Source organism: Bidens hawaiensis, unplaced genomic scaffold (genome assembly GCF_021521415.1).
Source record: "Bidens hawaiensis isolate Kalapana, Puna unplaced genomic scaffold, B.hawaiensis_p1.1 tig00036758_1, whole genome shotgun sequence".
Lineage (NCBI taxonomy): Eukaryota > Viridiplantae > Streptophyta > Magnoliopsida > Asterales > Asteraceae > Bidens > Bidens hawaiensis.
The window spans coordinates 109,834-119,354 of NW_027496416.1; positions in this window are offsets into that span (position 1 = coordinate 109,834).

A 9,521-nucleotide genomic window follows, 5' to 3' on the forward strand; every position below is an offset into this window, starting at 1 on the left:
GAAAGAGAGAGAAAGAGGCGGGAAGGAAAATATATTATTATTATTAAAAGTAAAATATAAGTATAAATAAATATTAAATCATAAAAGAAAGAGATCGGATAAGGGAAACGGGTACCTGGGTCGGGTCGGATCGGGCAGATGTCACAGTCTCCCCTACTTTAAGAAATTTCGTCCCGAAATTTATCTTGAAGTAGGTTGCGCAGAGAACAGGTGCGGGTACTTGATCTTCATTTGATCTTCCCTTTCCCATGTAAACTCGGCTCCGCGCTTGGACTCCCAGCGAACTTTCACGATAGGGATACGACTGCGCTTGGTTTGCTTAACCTCGCGATCCATAATCTCAACAGGCTTCTCAACGAAATGCATGGATTCATCAACTTGAACTTCATCAAGTGGAATGTGAAGATTCTCGTCGGCCAAACACTTCTTGAGATTGGATACATGGAACGTTGGATGCACATTACTGAGCGCGAGCGGCAGGTCAAGTCTGTAGGCAACTTTTCCTACACGCGCGAGAATCTTAAATGGTCCAACATATCGAGGAGCAAGCTTTCCTTTCTTCCCAAAGCGGACAACACCCTTCCAGGGCGACACTTTGAGGAGAACAAGATCACCAACTTGAAATTCGAGAGGCTTTCGCCTGCGATCTGCGTAACTCTTCTGTCGGCTTCTGGCAGTCAGCAGATGATCACGGATCTTGGCGATTTTATCGGTTGTCTCTTGAACAAGTTCGGGTCCTGTGATTTGAGTTTCACCCACTTCGCTCCAACAAATCGGGGAGCGGCACTTACGACCGTAAAGTGCTTCAAATGGGGCCATACCGATACTGGAATGATAGCTGTTATTATAAGAGAACTCAATCAAAGGCAGGTGTGAATCCCAATTACCTCCAAAATCAAGAACACAAGATCAGAGCATATCCTCAAGAGTTTGAATAGTTCGCTCAGACTGTCCGTCAGTCTGAGGATGATATGCCGTACTCATGTCCAAGCGAGTTCCTAGCGCAGATTGGAGAGATTTCCAAAAGCGAGATATAAAACGGCCATCGCGATCGGATATGATGCTCAAAGGAGTACCATGGCGGCAGACAATTTCCTTGACATAAAGCTGCGCGAGTTGCTCAACACGGTAGTTTTCACGAATGGGCAGAAAGTGAGCAGACTTAGTCAAACGATCCACTATTACCCAAATGCTATCATGTTTGCTTGCTGTCAAAGGTAACTTGGTAATAAAGTCCATCGCTATACCTTCCCATTTCCACGTAGGAATTTCTGGTTGTTCGAGCAAACCAGATGGGCGTTGGTGTTCAGCTTTTACCTTAGAACAGGTCAGGCATTTAGCTACGAACACAGCAATATCCTTTTTCATACCGGGCCACCAATAAGTAATGCGCAAATCCTTGTACATCTTATCAGCGCCAGGATGAACGGAATAGCGAGATTTGTGCGCTTCACTCAGGATGTCAGCGCGAAGATTCTCATCAAAGGGAATCCAGATGCGATTAAGATAGCAGAGAATTCCACTCAGATTAGGAACAAAATGCGCTTCCGCGCCACATGCTAACTCGGCGCGAAGTTTACCATTACGGATGGATGCGCGCTGCGCGTCACGAATGCGCGATTCAAGGTTGCTTTGAATCGGCGCGAAGTGAAGCTGCGTGCGCGGCAAGATACAGTTAAGTTGGCAGGGTTTTCAGCTGAGCGCATCGGCTACCACATTAGCCTTACCAGGATGATACCGGATCTCACAATCGTAATCGCTGATGAGTTCGTTCCATCGGCGTTGCCTCATGTTAAGTTCCTTCTGATCAAAGATATGCTGAAGGCTTTTATGGTCAGTGTAAAGGATACACTTAGTACCATAAAGGTAGTGTCTCCAGATCTTCAAGGCAAATACGACTGCACCAAGCTCGAGGTCGTGAGTTGTATAATTCTTTTCATGAACCTTGAGTTGCCTTGATGCGTAAGCGATAACCTTGCCTCGTTGCATCAGAACACAACCGAGACCTTGGTTGGAGGCATCGCAGTACACGACAAAATCATCATTACCCTCAGGTAGCGCAAGGACAGGAGCTTCACACAACAAACGCTTGAGCGTTAGAAAGGCTTCTTCTTGCTTCGAGCCCCAAATATACGGTTTACCTTTGTGCGTTAAAGCTGTTAAAGGCAAAGCGATCTTTGAAAAGTTCGAAATGAAGCGCCGGTAATAACCAGCTAAGCCCAGAAAGGAACGGATTTCGGTAGGAGAAGATGGCGTCAACCAGTTCTTGATTGCTTCAATCTTGGATGGGTCGACATGAATACCCACCTTGTTTACAACATGACCAAGAAACTGTACTTCATCAGACCAGAATTCACACTTGGAAAGCTTAGCATAGAGTTGCTCAGCTCTAAGCTTCTGCAACACCAACCGAAGATGTTGCTCATGCTCGGCCTTGGTCTTAGAATACACCAGAACATCATCGATAAACACAATCACGAATTTATCCAAGAAAGGCCTACACACCCGATTCATTAGATCCATGAAAACGGCGGGTACGTTGGTTAAACCGAAGGACATGACCAAGAATTCAAAATGGCCATAACGAGTTCGAAAAGCAGTCTTCGGAACATCTTCATCGCGGATGCGCAACTGGTGATAGCCAGAGCGGAGATCAATCTTCGAGAAACAAGAGGCACCTTGGAGTTGATCAAAGAGGTCGTCAATACGCGGTAAGGGATACCGGTTCTTAATGGTGAGTTTGTTCAACTCGCGGTAATCAATACACATGCGAAACGATCCATCTTTCTTTTTAACGAACAACACCGGAGCACCCCAGGGCGAAGAGCTAGGGCCGATGAATCCTTTAGCAGTCAACTCTTGAAGTTGGCTTGCCAATTCTTGCATCTCAGCGGGTGCAAGACGATAAGGAGATTTAGCTACGGGGGAAGCACCAGGGACAAGATCAATACGAAACTCGACTTCACGAGCGGGAGGGATACCAGGAAGATCATCAGGAAAAACTTCAGGGAAATCACGCACAACAGGGATATCGCGAAGCTTCTTCTTTTCTTCAGCATGTTTAACCACATGGGCTAGAAATGCAATACACTTCTTCCGCATGAGTCTTTGGGCTTCGGCGCAAGACATAAGTTTAAGACCACTGGAGGGTTTCTCGCCGTAGATATGAAGGTCACCATTTTCTCGAGGAATGCGAATCAACTTCTTGGCGCAAATAACTTCGGCGCGATTATGCGAAAGCCAGTCCATACCAATGATAACATCAAAGCTTCCAAGAGGCATGGGGATGAGATCGATTAGAAAATTGTTTTCGTTAAGGTTAAGCATACAATCCTTGATCACAAAGTTAATTAAAACAGTTTCGCCATTAGCCAATTCAACTGAAAAATCTTCTTTTAAGTTATCGCGCGGTCGCGCAAGCTTCTGCTCAAACGCGCGAGAGATAAAACTTCGATCGGCGCCAGTATCAAAAAGTACAGAAGCATAAAATCCGTTAAGCAAAAATGTACCATTAACTACGTCATTATTCGCTTGCGCTTGGTGCGCGGTTATGTTAAAAGCTCGTCCGCGTGTCACTTGGTTCGAAATCTGGTTCACCGGATTTGCTTGCGTAATCTGAACTTGTAGTCTCGGGCACGCGTTCCGGAAATGACTGGGATCACCGCAGTTAAAGCACGATCTGGGTCGTGGGTTTTGGTAGGTTGGTTGTGGGTTCTGCGGGTAGACTGGTGGTGTTGGCGCAATTGGATTGGCGGGAAGGACTCTACAGTTTTCTGCAAGGTGACCAGCGTGGCCACATCGGGTACAAAGTCGACATGGGACTTGAGGTGGGTGGTGGAGTCTACAGGTTGGGCAAAAGGGGTGGTTTCCTGTGTAAGGTTTCTTAGTTGGCGGGGCAGGGAGTGCTGGATTGGTTAAGGCATAGTTGTGGACTATAGCGGGAGTTGGGTAGGCTGACAGTGGGGTAGGGGCGTAAACTGGAGGTTGGTAGGCGGGTTGCTGGACTATGGGCGGGCTGGTAAGCGCGTAAGCTTGTCTGCGCCTACGTTTCGGGTTGTTATGGTGTGAGGGTTCAGGTTTGGTTTCTGTTGGTTCAGGGACAGTCTTGGTGAGTTTGGTCTTTTCAGTTCCCCGCAGGAACAGGGTTCCTGCTCTGACATGGTTGTCGCTGAGCACAGCGGCCAACTCGATGGCGTCAGAGAGGGTTACTGGGTTTCTGGCCCATACAGAATCTTGAATTTCCATGGGGAGACCCCCAAGGAATTTCTCGATGGCTCGGCGGGAAGGGGTAACAAGGTGAGGGACAAGCAGGCTTAGTTCATGGAAGCGCGTCGCGTACTCGCGCGCTTCACCGCTGTATTGCTTAAGATTCCAAAATTCTTCCTCCAGGCGCTTAACTTCGTTGGGAGGGCAGAATTCTCGCGTCAGAATTTCCTTAAATTCCTCCCAGAGCATGCTAGAAGCAGCTTCTGCGCCACGCGCATGAGCTACTCCATTCCACCATGTAAGCGCTCTAGATTCCAGGACACTGGAAGCATACAGGGTTCGTCTGTCTGAGGGGCATTGGGTGTGGAGGAAAGTGTTTTCTATTTTCTCAAGCCACTGGAGCATCACGGTGGCTCCTTCAAGACCTGTGAACTTTGGATGGTTACCCGCGTTAAAGGACTTAATGTTGTAACCAGAGGTGTTGGTATTGTTTTGGCTCAAAGCTTGGGCTATTGCGGCGGCCATTTCCTGGGAACGTTGCAGCGAACGTCTGCGCGCGGCTTCTTTCTTCTTGAGATGGCGAGCTGATAACGGAGGCATTCTATAAAAGTTTTAATTTTAGTTAATATCTTGGTTTTAGCGCAAAGTATAACCTCGAAAAGCTTGGTTTCACGGAGTCAGTTACTGTCAAAAGTTAAAGTAAAATAAATGACCCTAAATGCAGACTTAATAAAGGTAACGAATTCGAATCAAGAATCGACAATTCATGTATCACCATGACTTTCCGAATTCCCAATTTAAAATATACGAGCAAACGAGTATTGGAGATTGACGATTCATGTATCACCATGACTTTTCAATCTTCAATATAAAATGTACAAGAAAATGAGTATTGGAGGTTGACAATTCATGCATCACCATGACTTTTCAAGTCTCCAACCTCAGAACATAATCGTAAATGGAAATTGAAAATCAACTATTCATGTATCACCATGACTTTTCGGATTTTCAAATCCAACAAACGAATATGTAAGTAAAATCAGTAAAAATCGAAATTCAACAAAAATCGAAATATCGCGAAATAAAACATAAAATCATACACTGCGCAAGCGCGAGCATATTCATAAATAACGAGTAATTAACAATAAGCGCGCAAACATGAGATTTCTCTCATGCGCGAGAAGGGACTCTTAGGTATTCTAGGCCGTTACGTCTAACCACCTATCCTAAAGTCAACGAGCTCTGATACCAATCTGTAACACCCCGACCAAAGGCGGATTATACATCGGGGCGCCACATATTGTTTCATTACTCGTGACACTATTGGGTGTCAATATTTAATAAATACATTCATTCGCGCACGCGCAAAGCAAAAATAAGATAACATAAATCATCATAAATCAATATATTATAAATCATAATATTCGAACAGCAATAACTTGTCTTGATACATTTTAATCTAGGTCAAAAATAAAGAAAACTTCCTACGTGTCCACAAGCTCCAAAACAGCTACTGCAAACCTGAACATGTGTTAAAATAAAACGTCAAACACTTGCGTGTTGGTGAGAAATCAAGTTTAATACAATACATAGATAACAATAAATCTGCGCGCAACATGTGTATGTCTGGTTTTCAACAAGGGTGTAATCTGATCGGGACCAACTCTAAGATTCATAGACTGCCAGTGCTCACAATTGAGCTCACAAACAAGAAAGACTGTGCAAGTGTAAACAAAAGAGAAAATCATAAACGATAGTTCTCCCGTGTTCATCTAATGGTACCATGAGAACTGCGGAATAGACCGACAAGACGGTTAATGATCCACACATACAAATAAACAGCCAAGTCTACGTCCTCAACACATGGGATACTGCGCGACTAAAGTTCATAAACAGTTTAAGACTCTAAGTTTGTATGAACACATGAACATCCCAAAACATTAAAAGCAAAAAGGGATTAGGTACGAGATTACTCACTTGATAAACGATGCGGTGTAAGATAAAGCAAGAACCAACTTTAAACAAGCACAAGTTAACCTATAAATAAGATTATTGTTTTAATGATTTGTTTTAAGTCTTGATTATAAGTTTGCATAATTAATAAGTAAGTTATTATATATAATATATATTACCGGAAAAGCAGGGCAGAACAGGAAGGAAGACGGAGGCAAGAGAGGAGGCGGCAGAAGGACAATCGGCAGAGAGCAAAGGAAGAGAGATAATAAGTGTTTGTGTGTGTAGTGTTAAGAAAAATAAGATTATTATTTATAGGGAAACCCTAGGAGACATGAATCCAGAAAAAGGGGAAAAGATTCCAAGACAAACAGAACAAGACAAAACAAAAGATAACAAAAGATATCAAAAGCAAGTTCAGAAAGTAAAAGATATCAAAAGATATGGCAGCAGGGAAAAAGAGAAAAAGGCTGACAGGGAACAGTAAAAAGGCATGGGCGGTTCAGATAAAGGTACAGGTCAGGCATGGAAAAAGCAGATCTCAAAAGATAATGTCAGTCACTTTTTCTGCCAACCAATGGGGTTGGTGCGCATGCTGCGCCGAAAGTAACTTTTCAGACATAAAGCAGATTAGGTCAACAGCTCAAAAGATAAGACATCACAAAAGCAAACGGCTAGATTAAACAGAAGAAAACTCAAAAGGGTTTAGCGCGAGAAAGCTAAGGCGCGCCGCGGGAAGAATCACATTTCTTAGCGCGCCGCGGGAGGAACTATAATTCCTAGCGCGCCGCGGGAAGGACTATAATTGTTCGCGCGTCGAGGAATGAACTACGATTCTTAGCGCGCTGACAAATCCTTAGCGCGTCGCGGGAAGAACTACCGTTCTTCGCGCGCTGCGAGAAGAATTACAATTCTTAGCGCGCTGCGAGTAGAGTTCGTCTCGCGTATCGCTGGAACAGATGGTCTTCACGCAGGCTTCCTTGAAAGGAGTCTGGCGCGTGGAGCTGCGCAGACAACCTTAGGCGGGAAGGAACAAAGGACAAGCAAAGAGTTAGAAGAAAAAGAGGGAAACAAGGCAGAGGGGTTAAACAGGAGGGCGGGACGGCGACAAGAGAAGAGGAAGGCGGAAAGAAAGAGAGAGAAAGAGGCGGGAAGGAAAATATATTATTATTATTAAAAGTAAAATATAAGTATAAATAAATATTAAATCATAAAAGAAAGAGATCGGATAAGGGAAACGGGTACCTGGGTCGGGTCGGATCGGGCAGATGTCACAGAAAGTGCCGGTGAAGACATTTCAACAGAGTCTTTTCACGACATTCAACGGGTGGTACTATGACAACAAAACTGGTGAGGGCCGTAATTGTATTAGGATCGGGCTTGAAGGCAGAATTTATTCGTGTAATAGATCCTATGTGGTTCATTAATTTAACTGGGTCTGATAACGAGGCGCTTTATACTAATCAGATCATATGGGCAGATGTTAAGGATTATGATTTGGCAATCCAGTTCCAACGCGTAGTTCGAGTTTGCTATACATTCGGGATTCACAGCTGCAGTGATTGGAAGATAAGCCGATTCAAGCGTTAAAGTATTTTTGAAGATACAAAGAGCTCGAGACGAGGGGGTTTGTTAGTGCATGGTTTTGCATCTCAGTCTTTATTTAATGTATTAATATAATATTAGAATTAATGTATAGGGGCATTTTGGTAATTATATAGTCACAAATGTGACTCATTCGTTAGTCTTGGAAGGCACATTCGTTATATCTTATAACGAATGTGGCCATTCGCTAATGTATTCCCTCATTCGTTATGAATTATAACGAATGGGCCCTTTCGTTAGTATTAACGTATGGATGTAACAAATGAGTGTTCATTCGTTAAAGATGTTTAACTAATGAACATCATTCCCTATATATACCCCTGTAATTATCATTCTAAGTTAATGAAGTATATTTTGAGAACTAGTACTGTTATGCTGCCGAATTTTCTCTAAATCTAATACTCCACCATAAACATATTCAACCTACACGAATCTAGATCACATATCTAAGAACTAGATCAATAACCGTATAATGATAATGAACCTCCATGCTCATATGTATTCTCAAAATTGTACTGGTGGAAAAATTAGTGTGCAATGCATTGGAAAAGTGTATTTATTCTATGTGTAAGTCTTTAATTTTATGGGTCATGATATTATACATTATGATCTATTCAAGGATGCTATTTAACCTTGCAGTTAGAATTTAGAATGCATGCATCTTAGGAGTTATTTTGATTATTTCTTAGAAAATATATTAGTCTTAGGTAATACTGAATCTAGAATAACTCTAGTGATAGCATTTATTTAGATGAGTTCTTGGTTATCATAAAAGACATTATGTTTTACTCATCCCATTTGTCATACTCTAATTTTCAATAGAATGATTGTTATAAGAGAGAGCAACAGGATTGTTATGTCATGTCTTTAGGGATAATAAAAAAAAAGAAGAGTTAAATATTATTGAAACTCATTATGAAGCAAAACTAATGAGTGGACGATTAGGATGAAATACTAATTATAGAGAAAAGTTGTAGTGAGTAATGTTATGGGGTATTAAAGTAAGACAGATTAAAATTTATGATCATTAGATTAATGAAGGATCATTAATGTGGGGATCATTATACGTTATTGAAGATGTGATATATCTATTATTAACATCAAACTAATAGACTAAGTTTAATTAAAAGTTCTACTTAAACAAAGACAAATCACCTTTGGGGAGAAGTGAGATCATTTAAGTATGTGTGCAAAACAAGTGTGACATATCATCTTTGGTAGTAGTGTGGCAATATTTTTGTTAGGCACGGATTGGTTTTGCTAGACATAAATGTAACACATCACCCTTGGGTAGAAGTAAGAAATCATGTATATTAGGCAAAACAAGCAAGGCATTAAGTTAGACTTGAATGATAAAATAGATGCAGCACATCACCTTTGGACAGAAGTGAAACATCAAAAGCTCATTCTAAGTTAAGCCATTTTAGTTTTGTAAAATTTTATAATGTATAACCATTTACAAAACTATTTAAGTTTCCAGGAAATTTAAGTTGTCGGAAAAATTGAGTTTCCAGGAAATTTAAGTTGTCGGAAAAATTGAGTTTCCAGGAAATTTAATTTTTTAGAAATTTTGAATTCGTGGGGATTTTAAAGTTTGTGGGAATTTTGAGTTTGGGGTAATTTTGAGTAGGGGTGAGCAAAACACCGAATTAACCGAATCGAAACCGAATTAACCAAAAAACCGCACCAAAAAAACCGAACCAAAGCATTAACCGACGGTTAATTTTTTGTTTGTTTGGAAAACTGAAATTTAGGTT